This window comes from Brassica oleracea, chromosome C9 (assembly GCF_000695525.1).
Source record: "Brassica oleracea var. oleracea cultivar TO1000 chromosome C9, BOL, whole genome shotgun sequence".
NCBI classification, from domain to species: Eukaryota; Viridiplantae; Streptophyta; class Magnoliopsida; order Brassicales; family Brassicaceae; genus Brassica; species Brassica oleracea.
The window spans coordinates 18,403,410-18,410,820 of record NC_027756.1 but is presented as its reverse complement, the minus strand read 5'-3'; the positions used below and the strand labels follow the sequence as shown (position 1 = coordinate 18,410,820).

Genomic DNA, 7,411 nt, shown 5'->3' with positions numbered 1-7,411 from the left:
CCACTCTTTCTTAATGATAAGGTCCATCCTTATCCTTACAGCCATGTGCATTGTTGATAGAGAGCGGAAGCTTAGGTAACAAGTAATCTAACAAGAACTTGAAAAGAACTTGCAAGATCGATAGATTCTTGGCGCGTTGATACTCTCAACGAAGCAAGAAGGTCTTTTAATATTGACGATACTCTCGGCAAGATCAAAATAGGGTTAGAGTACTCCTCTAAGTGCTTTTATAAACTCTGTACGTAAACTAAAGTTTTATAAATCAAAGTAGTGTCCCCAATACAAAGTCTAAAGTTTGATATATAAACTAATTCTAAAAAGCCAAGTCCTAATTCGAAAAGGAAATCTAGTATTATCTATTCCTATAATTAAAAGGAAAACCATACGTAAAACTCAAGTAAAGGCCGAGGTTTGAACGAGGCCCATAGTAAAGACGGTGTGCTGCATCACAAGTGAACCATATATAGGAAACAGGGTCAACCACACAACATACTTTTCATCTCTAAATATAATTTTTCATTTTATGCGTAGGCCTAGGGATAAACAAAGGCCATAAACCAAAGGTTTCTCTAAAGCTTCGTTCCGAGAATAAGATGGAAATTCCCATCCAGCTGTTAATTTATAGGGTCAGTTCGGATTTGGGTTGGTTTTTCTATTTTCTACCTTGGTTCAATTTGAATATTCTCAGCTTCCGTTTGGATTGAATTATAATAACCAGGGAATTTTCCGGGCTACGCCCGGGTTCTCATATAAGTTTTAATTTAATTAATTTTTTTCTTTTATACATGAATATAAATTGTGTAAACATATTGCAGTTGATTTTAAACTATCAAATTAGTTGAAAATGAAAAAAAATGTTTTGTATTTATTCATTATCTTGTGACTAATAAACTGAACATAATGCACTCACAATTTATTTTTTGTTTATTTTTGGAAATCATATATAGGGTGATAAGGAAGATGGATTAAAAGTTAATTAAACTTAATTATGATTTAAGGTTTGGCAGCAATAGTAAAATTTACAAACTGATTTAAACTTTGTTTTGACTTTAGAATCATTGAGTTCAAAAACCAATTAATTTAAATTGAATCAGAATCAATCAATACTTAAAACAGACTAACCAATTATTCTCTAAACCAGTTCATGAAAACATATTATAACTAAAACAGACTAAACTAAATTAAATAACAAACTTTTTAAGCAAACTATCACCAAAATTTAATATTTAAATCATACAAACCGACAAGGACTATCCAAATTAAATTTTTTGCCATCGTCTCAAACATCTTACTCTTTTCTCTATGTTGGTTCACAGTTTTAATGATTCTTTGTAATCAAAATTCTAATGATTAAATTAATATGTCATTTTGGAGCTGAATGGGATTAATAGATCTGAGGACATTACAGACCAACAAAAAAAAACTGAGACATTACATGCTCTTAAGTTGTTTTCCAACTAAAAACCAAGTTGCCTGCAGCCTCATAGTAGAAAGAAAACCGTTTATTCGTTACAATCCCTAGATGAATGACGATGATTAGACAATGCAAACAAATATTCTCACACAATATAGAAATTTTTAATAGGTTTTATTGAGTGAACAATCAAGAAGAAAACCCTCAAACAAAGAACAACATATAAAAGCAAATTAGGGAGATCATATGTAAAGTTTTAGCCAAGAAAACTAAATAATAAAAATGTAGATATGGGTAGCTGGGTGGATAAAGCACCATTTGGATTTGTCTATCAAGTCTAATTCATATTACGATTAGGTTCTTTTGTATTTCAAACTTGACATCACTCTTTTGTTTTTCTTAGCTCTCCATCTTTTCTGCAGTCTTTAGATTCTCTACCTTTGGAACATCATCAGCTATTTCCCTTTATCTGGGTTGAAACTTCACCTTCTTGCTGTACAAATGACAATACAACAGATCTGTATTAACTGACCAGATTCATGCTTTTCTTCCACATATACATGAATTTTAAGCAGGCATCCCTACGACATTGATGAAGCAGAACATGATAGCTAGGGCTACTCAAGATTCTTTCAAACTCGAACACCTGGATATGAGCTTCATGGTTACGGAACAATGAAAGGTAGCGTATCATCAAATCTGAAGTATCCATCATCTCGTGTCCATGAAAGAGATCTCGTAATGGCTCCAGTTCAATGGGTTTGGTATAATCCGAAGATACAAACTGAAAAACTTTTGTCCATTGCAAAAAATTAATTTCTCCGGGAGGACAAGGTGTCTCAGGTTGACCTGCTATACCGCCTGTGTATACACTGTGCCGTTCAGATATAAAACAAAGAAACCGTTAATGTCACAAAAACTTAACGCTTATGTATTTATGGTAAATGGCAAACCTGGCTCACTGTGCCATTTTGGTTCTTGCTCGTCATATTCTTCTTCATGATCACGATCGTGGTAATGACTATGACCATGTTTGGTAAGACTGTTCCTGATCTTCTAATCTTTTTCTCTCAATTTCTTGAACACTGTATTTGCTCCGGTCTATTGATCATCTTCTTCCTTGTTCCATAAATCTTATCCTGATTTCTGCATGAACTTAGCGTGATTCATATCCGATGTACATCTCGCATTTTTTTTTATCATCGCATTTTTTTTTATCATATTGTCCAAACTCCAGTCCAATTCATGTTTTGTTTTCACTCTTTAAGTTAGAATATATATATATATATATATATATATATATATATATGTTAAGAAATTACCTTATATCATCTTCTCGCTCCATTTCACTCTGAAAGTATCAAGATTCGTCTATCTTTGTTCTTGTTCTTTCTGCAACACCATAGTCCTTGTCTCCAAAACTATCATGACTTGAACCCTGATAAACAATTCCATTACCAATCAGATACTTAACTACTCTTTTTCTTAAACAAACATGAAAGCAATATCTATCAAGCAAATGGGTATACTTTTCATGAGATGCGGTAGAACAATTTGATTGCTACGTGTGTGAATCAGGCTGTCAAAAATAGAAGAGGATGGAATTTAATTGTTTTTTTTTCAGGAGAGAAAAATATGAGAAGAAAATCCTTTTAATTATAGAAACCATTTTGGTTCTACGTAACCTCATAAATGACAATGGCTTTCTCCTCTTTGAGCTGTAGCAATGCCTTCCTACATGATTCACATTCTCAAATATTGGTTAAACTGTAAAATCAAGGGCCTTGAGGCAAACAAAATCTTAGATATTAAGCATTATAGCATACCTTTCGTACTTTCTGCTCTTAGATAGTCTTTTTTTTCACCTGCTTATACAACCTAACGTTAAAATGGTGAGTTCACAAAACAAAGTATATGAAAATCAAAGTTAACTTACAACAGTTAATGCCTCTTCAAAGTTGTTTGGATGCCAATTGCTTCCTTAATCTGCATGATCTCTCAGTTTTTAAACTGTAAACACGTTCTAGGACACCCGGATTGCTCAGAATTCAGACAAACCTAATGGTAGATAACAAAGAAGAAGAAAAGGTATCAGTTTCGATCATGGTGTTCAACCCCAAAAGTCCCATTATAAAACAATTTTGATTGGTATTAAAACCTTTGAATTGTTTCTTTAGTGAACCAAGAGGCACTGTTACTATCTTCAGGCTTGAGAATAATCGAGTTACCTTTAGAAAGTTGATCTTCTGATGTCTTCAAGTGTGCAAGAAAAGGATCAAACAAACATGTAGCTATCTTCTCTGTCTTTCCATTAGTTGTTACCACAGATCACACCTAAAGCATTTTGTGACAAAAGTTAGTGCCTTTACACTTTCTAGCACAAAGCTTAACTAAACATTTTGGACACCATTCAAAAGGCTTTTGATCTTATCAGAGAACGAACCCATAAAAAATATTTAAGTGTGTAGACAATTTAGCTATACGGAGAAGATGGAATAACGGAATGGATAAACATACCATGATTCGAGCTGCCAGCGAGTCAGACCCGATGTCGGGATCTGAGAAAACACACCGATATGGATTAAACAGCCCCACGGATTAAAATCATCAAAACAATAAGAAATACGAACAGCTGGTCTTTGCAGATGCGAAGAGATATATTTTGGTTGAATGTAAAATTCTATGAAGGTGTTTAAATAGAAGGAGAAACGATGGGAGGTTGAAGGAGACATAAAGAAATGAGTAAAGAACACCATTGAGAATAATCAAGAGTGAAACTATAAGGAAAACGAAGAGTCGAGTGATTTTCGTCGTCGATCTTAGCTTTAAGAGATGGGCTTGATAGGGATGATGTGTCAAAAATTAAACTCTTGATTGGTTGATTTACAGCTTGAAAGTTGAGTATTATGCCTTTTTATTATTGTAAAATGTTTGAAACCACCTAAAAGTCTAGAAAAGATATCTTCGGTCTACGTACAGTTTGATAACGATATATAGCCCCAACTCTATAATATAGATTGGTTATATTACGTGACATAACTTGTTCTGCCTTTTACACGCCTACATGAAGAATACATTTCTCACCTACTATACGGTATTCTGCTTAGGTAGTGTATATATTTTAGGCAAATCGTGAAAAAATGGAAACTTCCATATTCGGTTAAAAAGTTTCTTAAATCTAAACTAAATCTACCCTAAATCTCTCAAAATATATTTGAGAATATTTTCTCCATATTCTACAATGCAATGCGAAAGGTGATTGTTGTTGATAGAACTTTTCTAAAAAATAAATACAAAGGAGTTTTACTTGTTGCTACTGCAGTAGATGGTAACTCTAATTTGTATCCGATTGAATTTGAGGTTGTTGATTCGGAGAATGACGATTCATGGAGGTGGTTGATACCACTCAAATTACCCTAAGGAGTGTTACTCTCATCAAAAGAGGTTCAGATGTAGTACTTAGGGATCGAATCCACAAGGAGCTAGGAAACAATTAAATCTAGTGTTTATTAATTCTAAGAGTTGTAAATGTTTAAATGAAATAGCAATAGTAACAAGCGAAGTAAATAGTAAATGTAACTTGGTTGGAAATGATATTATACGCAGGGCCACTATTCAAGTGTTGGAGACTAGAATATCTATAGATGCCTATTTGTTGCATGCATGATATGTTAGAGCTCAACCGCTTAACTCAGTGATCAGCTGTCGCATATTTCACTGGTTAACAAACTAGATCTCGTGTCTCAACGGTTAGTATGTTGACAACGAAAGAGTGTCGATCGATGGTCCTATAGGGACGTCGATGGTCCTAGATCTCGTGTCTCAACGGTTAGTATGAAGACATCGATCGATGGGTTCTAGCCAGGCCTATGCGCGAGTATGATATGCCCTATTAAGATACTAAATTTGCGGTTAGCACTCTCTAACAGTCCTAATATGATAGATAGATGTCAGGATGGGATAACAAGGGTGCTTGAGTATGCAATCCTATGATCATGTTCTAGTTAGCAAGGCTAAAACAAGCAATGAATACAAATCTATCATGAATATCACAACAAGGCCAAAACTCTCTCTCTCTCTCTCTCTCAAAGTAAAACTGTAACAAAAAGCTCGTTCTGCCGTCAAAACACTTAGGCAGTATATAATCTACTAGGTTAAAAACCCGTCAGGGCATTTTCGTAATTTAGCTTGGACTTGGGCTTCAAGTCCGCTGGATCCAAAATGTCGCATGTCCAATGTCTCGACATCGATCGATGGTACTTGTGTACATCGATCGATATTAATCTTCATTTGTCGAGGCATCTCATGGTGTCGATCGACAGCACTGGATGTGCATCGATCGATTGTTCTTCCTCTCGTCGACCTCTACATGGTCAGCTCGGATGAAATGTATTTTAAGCTCCAAAATGCTCCAAAGTTATAGCTTTACTCTGAAATGCACCTGAACCTGAAAACATATCTAGAAGAGTAGAAAACATAGATATATGTATAGTAAAACACCTATATACCATGGATGAAAACAAGTCAAATCCAAGTTATATCAACTCCCCCAGACTTACCCTTTTGCTTATCCTCAAGCAAAACATACAGACAGTCTCTCTAAAGCATAGAAATCTTTTCCTCAAAAATTTTGCAACCACATCTAAAAAATCCTTATCACAGAGGCACACTATGCAATATCCTAGCTTAGCAACCATTTCTAACCTAACACAACTCAGCAATTCACGTCTGACATCCCCTCTACTGACTTCATTTCTTAGCATAAATATAAAATGAATGTTTTACCTTGGGAGTATCGATCATAGGATGCAAGAGACAGGTTTCTGGAGCTGCAGGTAAAAGTTAGTTCCTAGTTTCTCTCTCTCTAATTTTTTCTCTTGAGTCAAAGTCTGCTTCCATTGTAGGATCAGTGACCAAGATTGGACAGGCTTCTATGAATCAAAACTTAATGGTGGTTGCCACCAAGCTCTGTTCACTTCTTTTTGACCTATATCCAAGAATTCTTTGTGAAAGCGAGCCTTGAAGATTGCCGCCTCCAAGTCCCGTTTCGAACTCTTTTATTGGAGTCTTTATGAATCAAGCCTTAATGGTTTTAGCCACCAAGTCCTGTTCAGACTCATCCTAAGTAAGCAATAGATTTTTTTTTATTTGGATAGAACTGAAATATAAATCACTAACTATTCTAGGGTCAAAATTTAGAGAGATAAAATGTGATAAATAATCTACACAAGGCGTTACCTTCCAGACCTGTCTGAAGAATCCGATCCCATGTATACCAAGCCCCAAGACAAGCGGTTATGTCAGGTTTAGTGTTGGAAATCAGCTTTGGTTACTTCATACGGTCAAGGCAAGTGTGTAGTTGATAGGTTGATCTGCTTTAGCATCTATAGTGCTATCTGCAATCAGTAAATCTAAAATGGTGCTAAAGATTGGTTAGATATTCAAGTTTAAATCAATATATGATCATAGTCCCATTTTCAATAGCTAAGCATAATTTATTAAAATTCCTTTTATATAAGAATAAAATAAATTATATCAGTAAATCTCCCCCCAGACTTAAATTACACTATCGCAGTGTAACTCAGTCGGAGTTATGATGGAATAATTCATAAGTACAAAATGTAACAAGTAAGGAAGATACATCTGACCGTATTAGATATCGATCGATGTGGAAATGTTGCATCGATCGTCGTGTGTTTGTCTATGTCGAGCGATGTCGACGTCTCGTCGGCGGTCGATATTCAGGTCCTCCTACTTGGGTCTCCTAAATCTGAAAGAAATAAAATGAAAGTAAATAAATGCTAGCCAATAAAACCAAAATAAAATACCTAATAGTGGGTTGCCTCCCACTCGGCGCTTGGTTATAGTCATTTAGCTTGACTGTGGTAGTGATTGGCTATTTGGTGGATAAACAGCTGCTTGTTGAAAAACAAGCATCCACGTCATCTCTGCACATTCTAGACCAAGATGCAATGAAACTTCTTGTGGCCTCATCAT

At 35.1% G+C, this 7,411-nt stretch overlaps 1 long non-coding RNA gene across 3 annotated transcripts; it reads right to left on the bottom strand.

Annotated features, from left to right (window-relative positions):
* Positions 1–1,571: 1,571 nt before the first annotated feature.
* LOC106315839 lies at positions 1,572–4,269 on the bottom strand. Of its 3 annotated transcripts, none has more exons than XR_001264665.1 (9): positions 3,932–4,269; positions 3,643–3,748; positions 3,351–3,472; positions 3,241–3,279; positions 3,100–3,144; positions 2,944–2,993; positions 2,737–2,852; positions 2,368–2,560; positions 1,572–2,286 (listed from the first exon to the last, which is right to left on the bottom strand). It is a non-coding gene; the product is annotated as an uncharacterized LOC106315839 (long non-coding RNA). The 3 variants fall into 3 exon arrangements; XR_001264663.1 differs by having other exon boundaries at positions 3,100–3,148; positions 3,932–4,268; XR_001264664.1 differs by lacking the exon at positions 2,944–2,993 and having other exon boundaries at positions 3,100–3,148; positions 3,932–4,266.
* Positions 4,270–7,411: the final 3,142 nt, after the last annotated feature.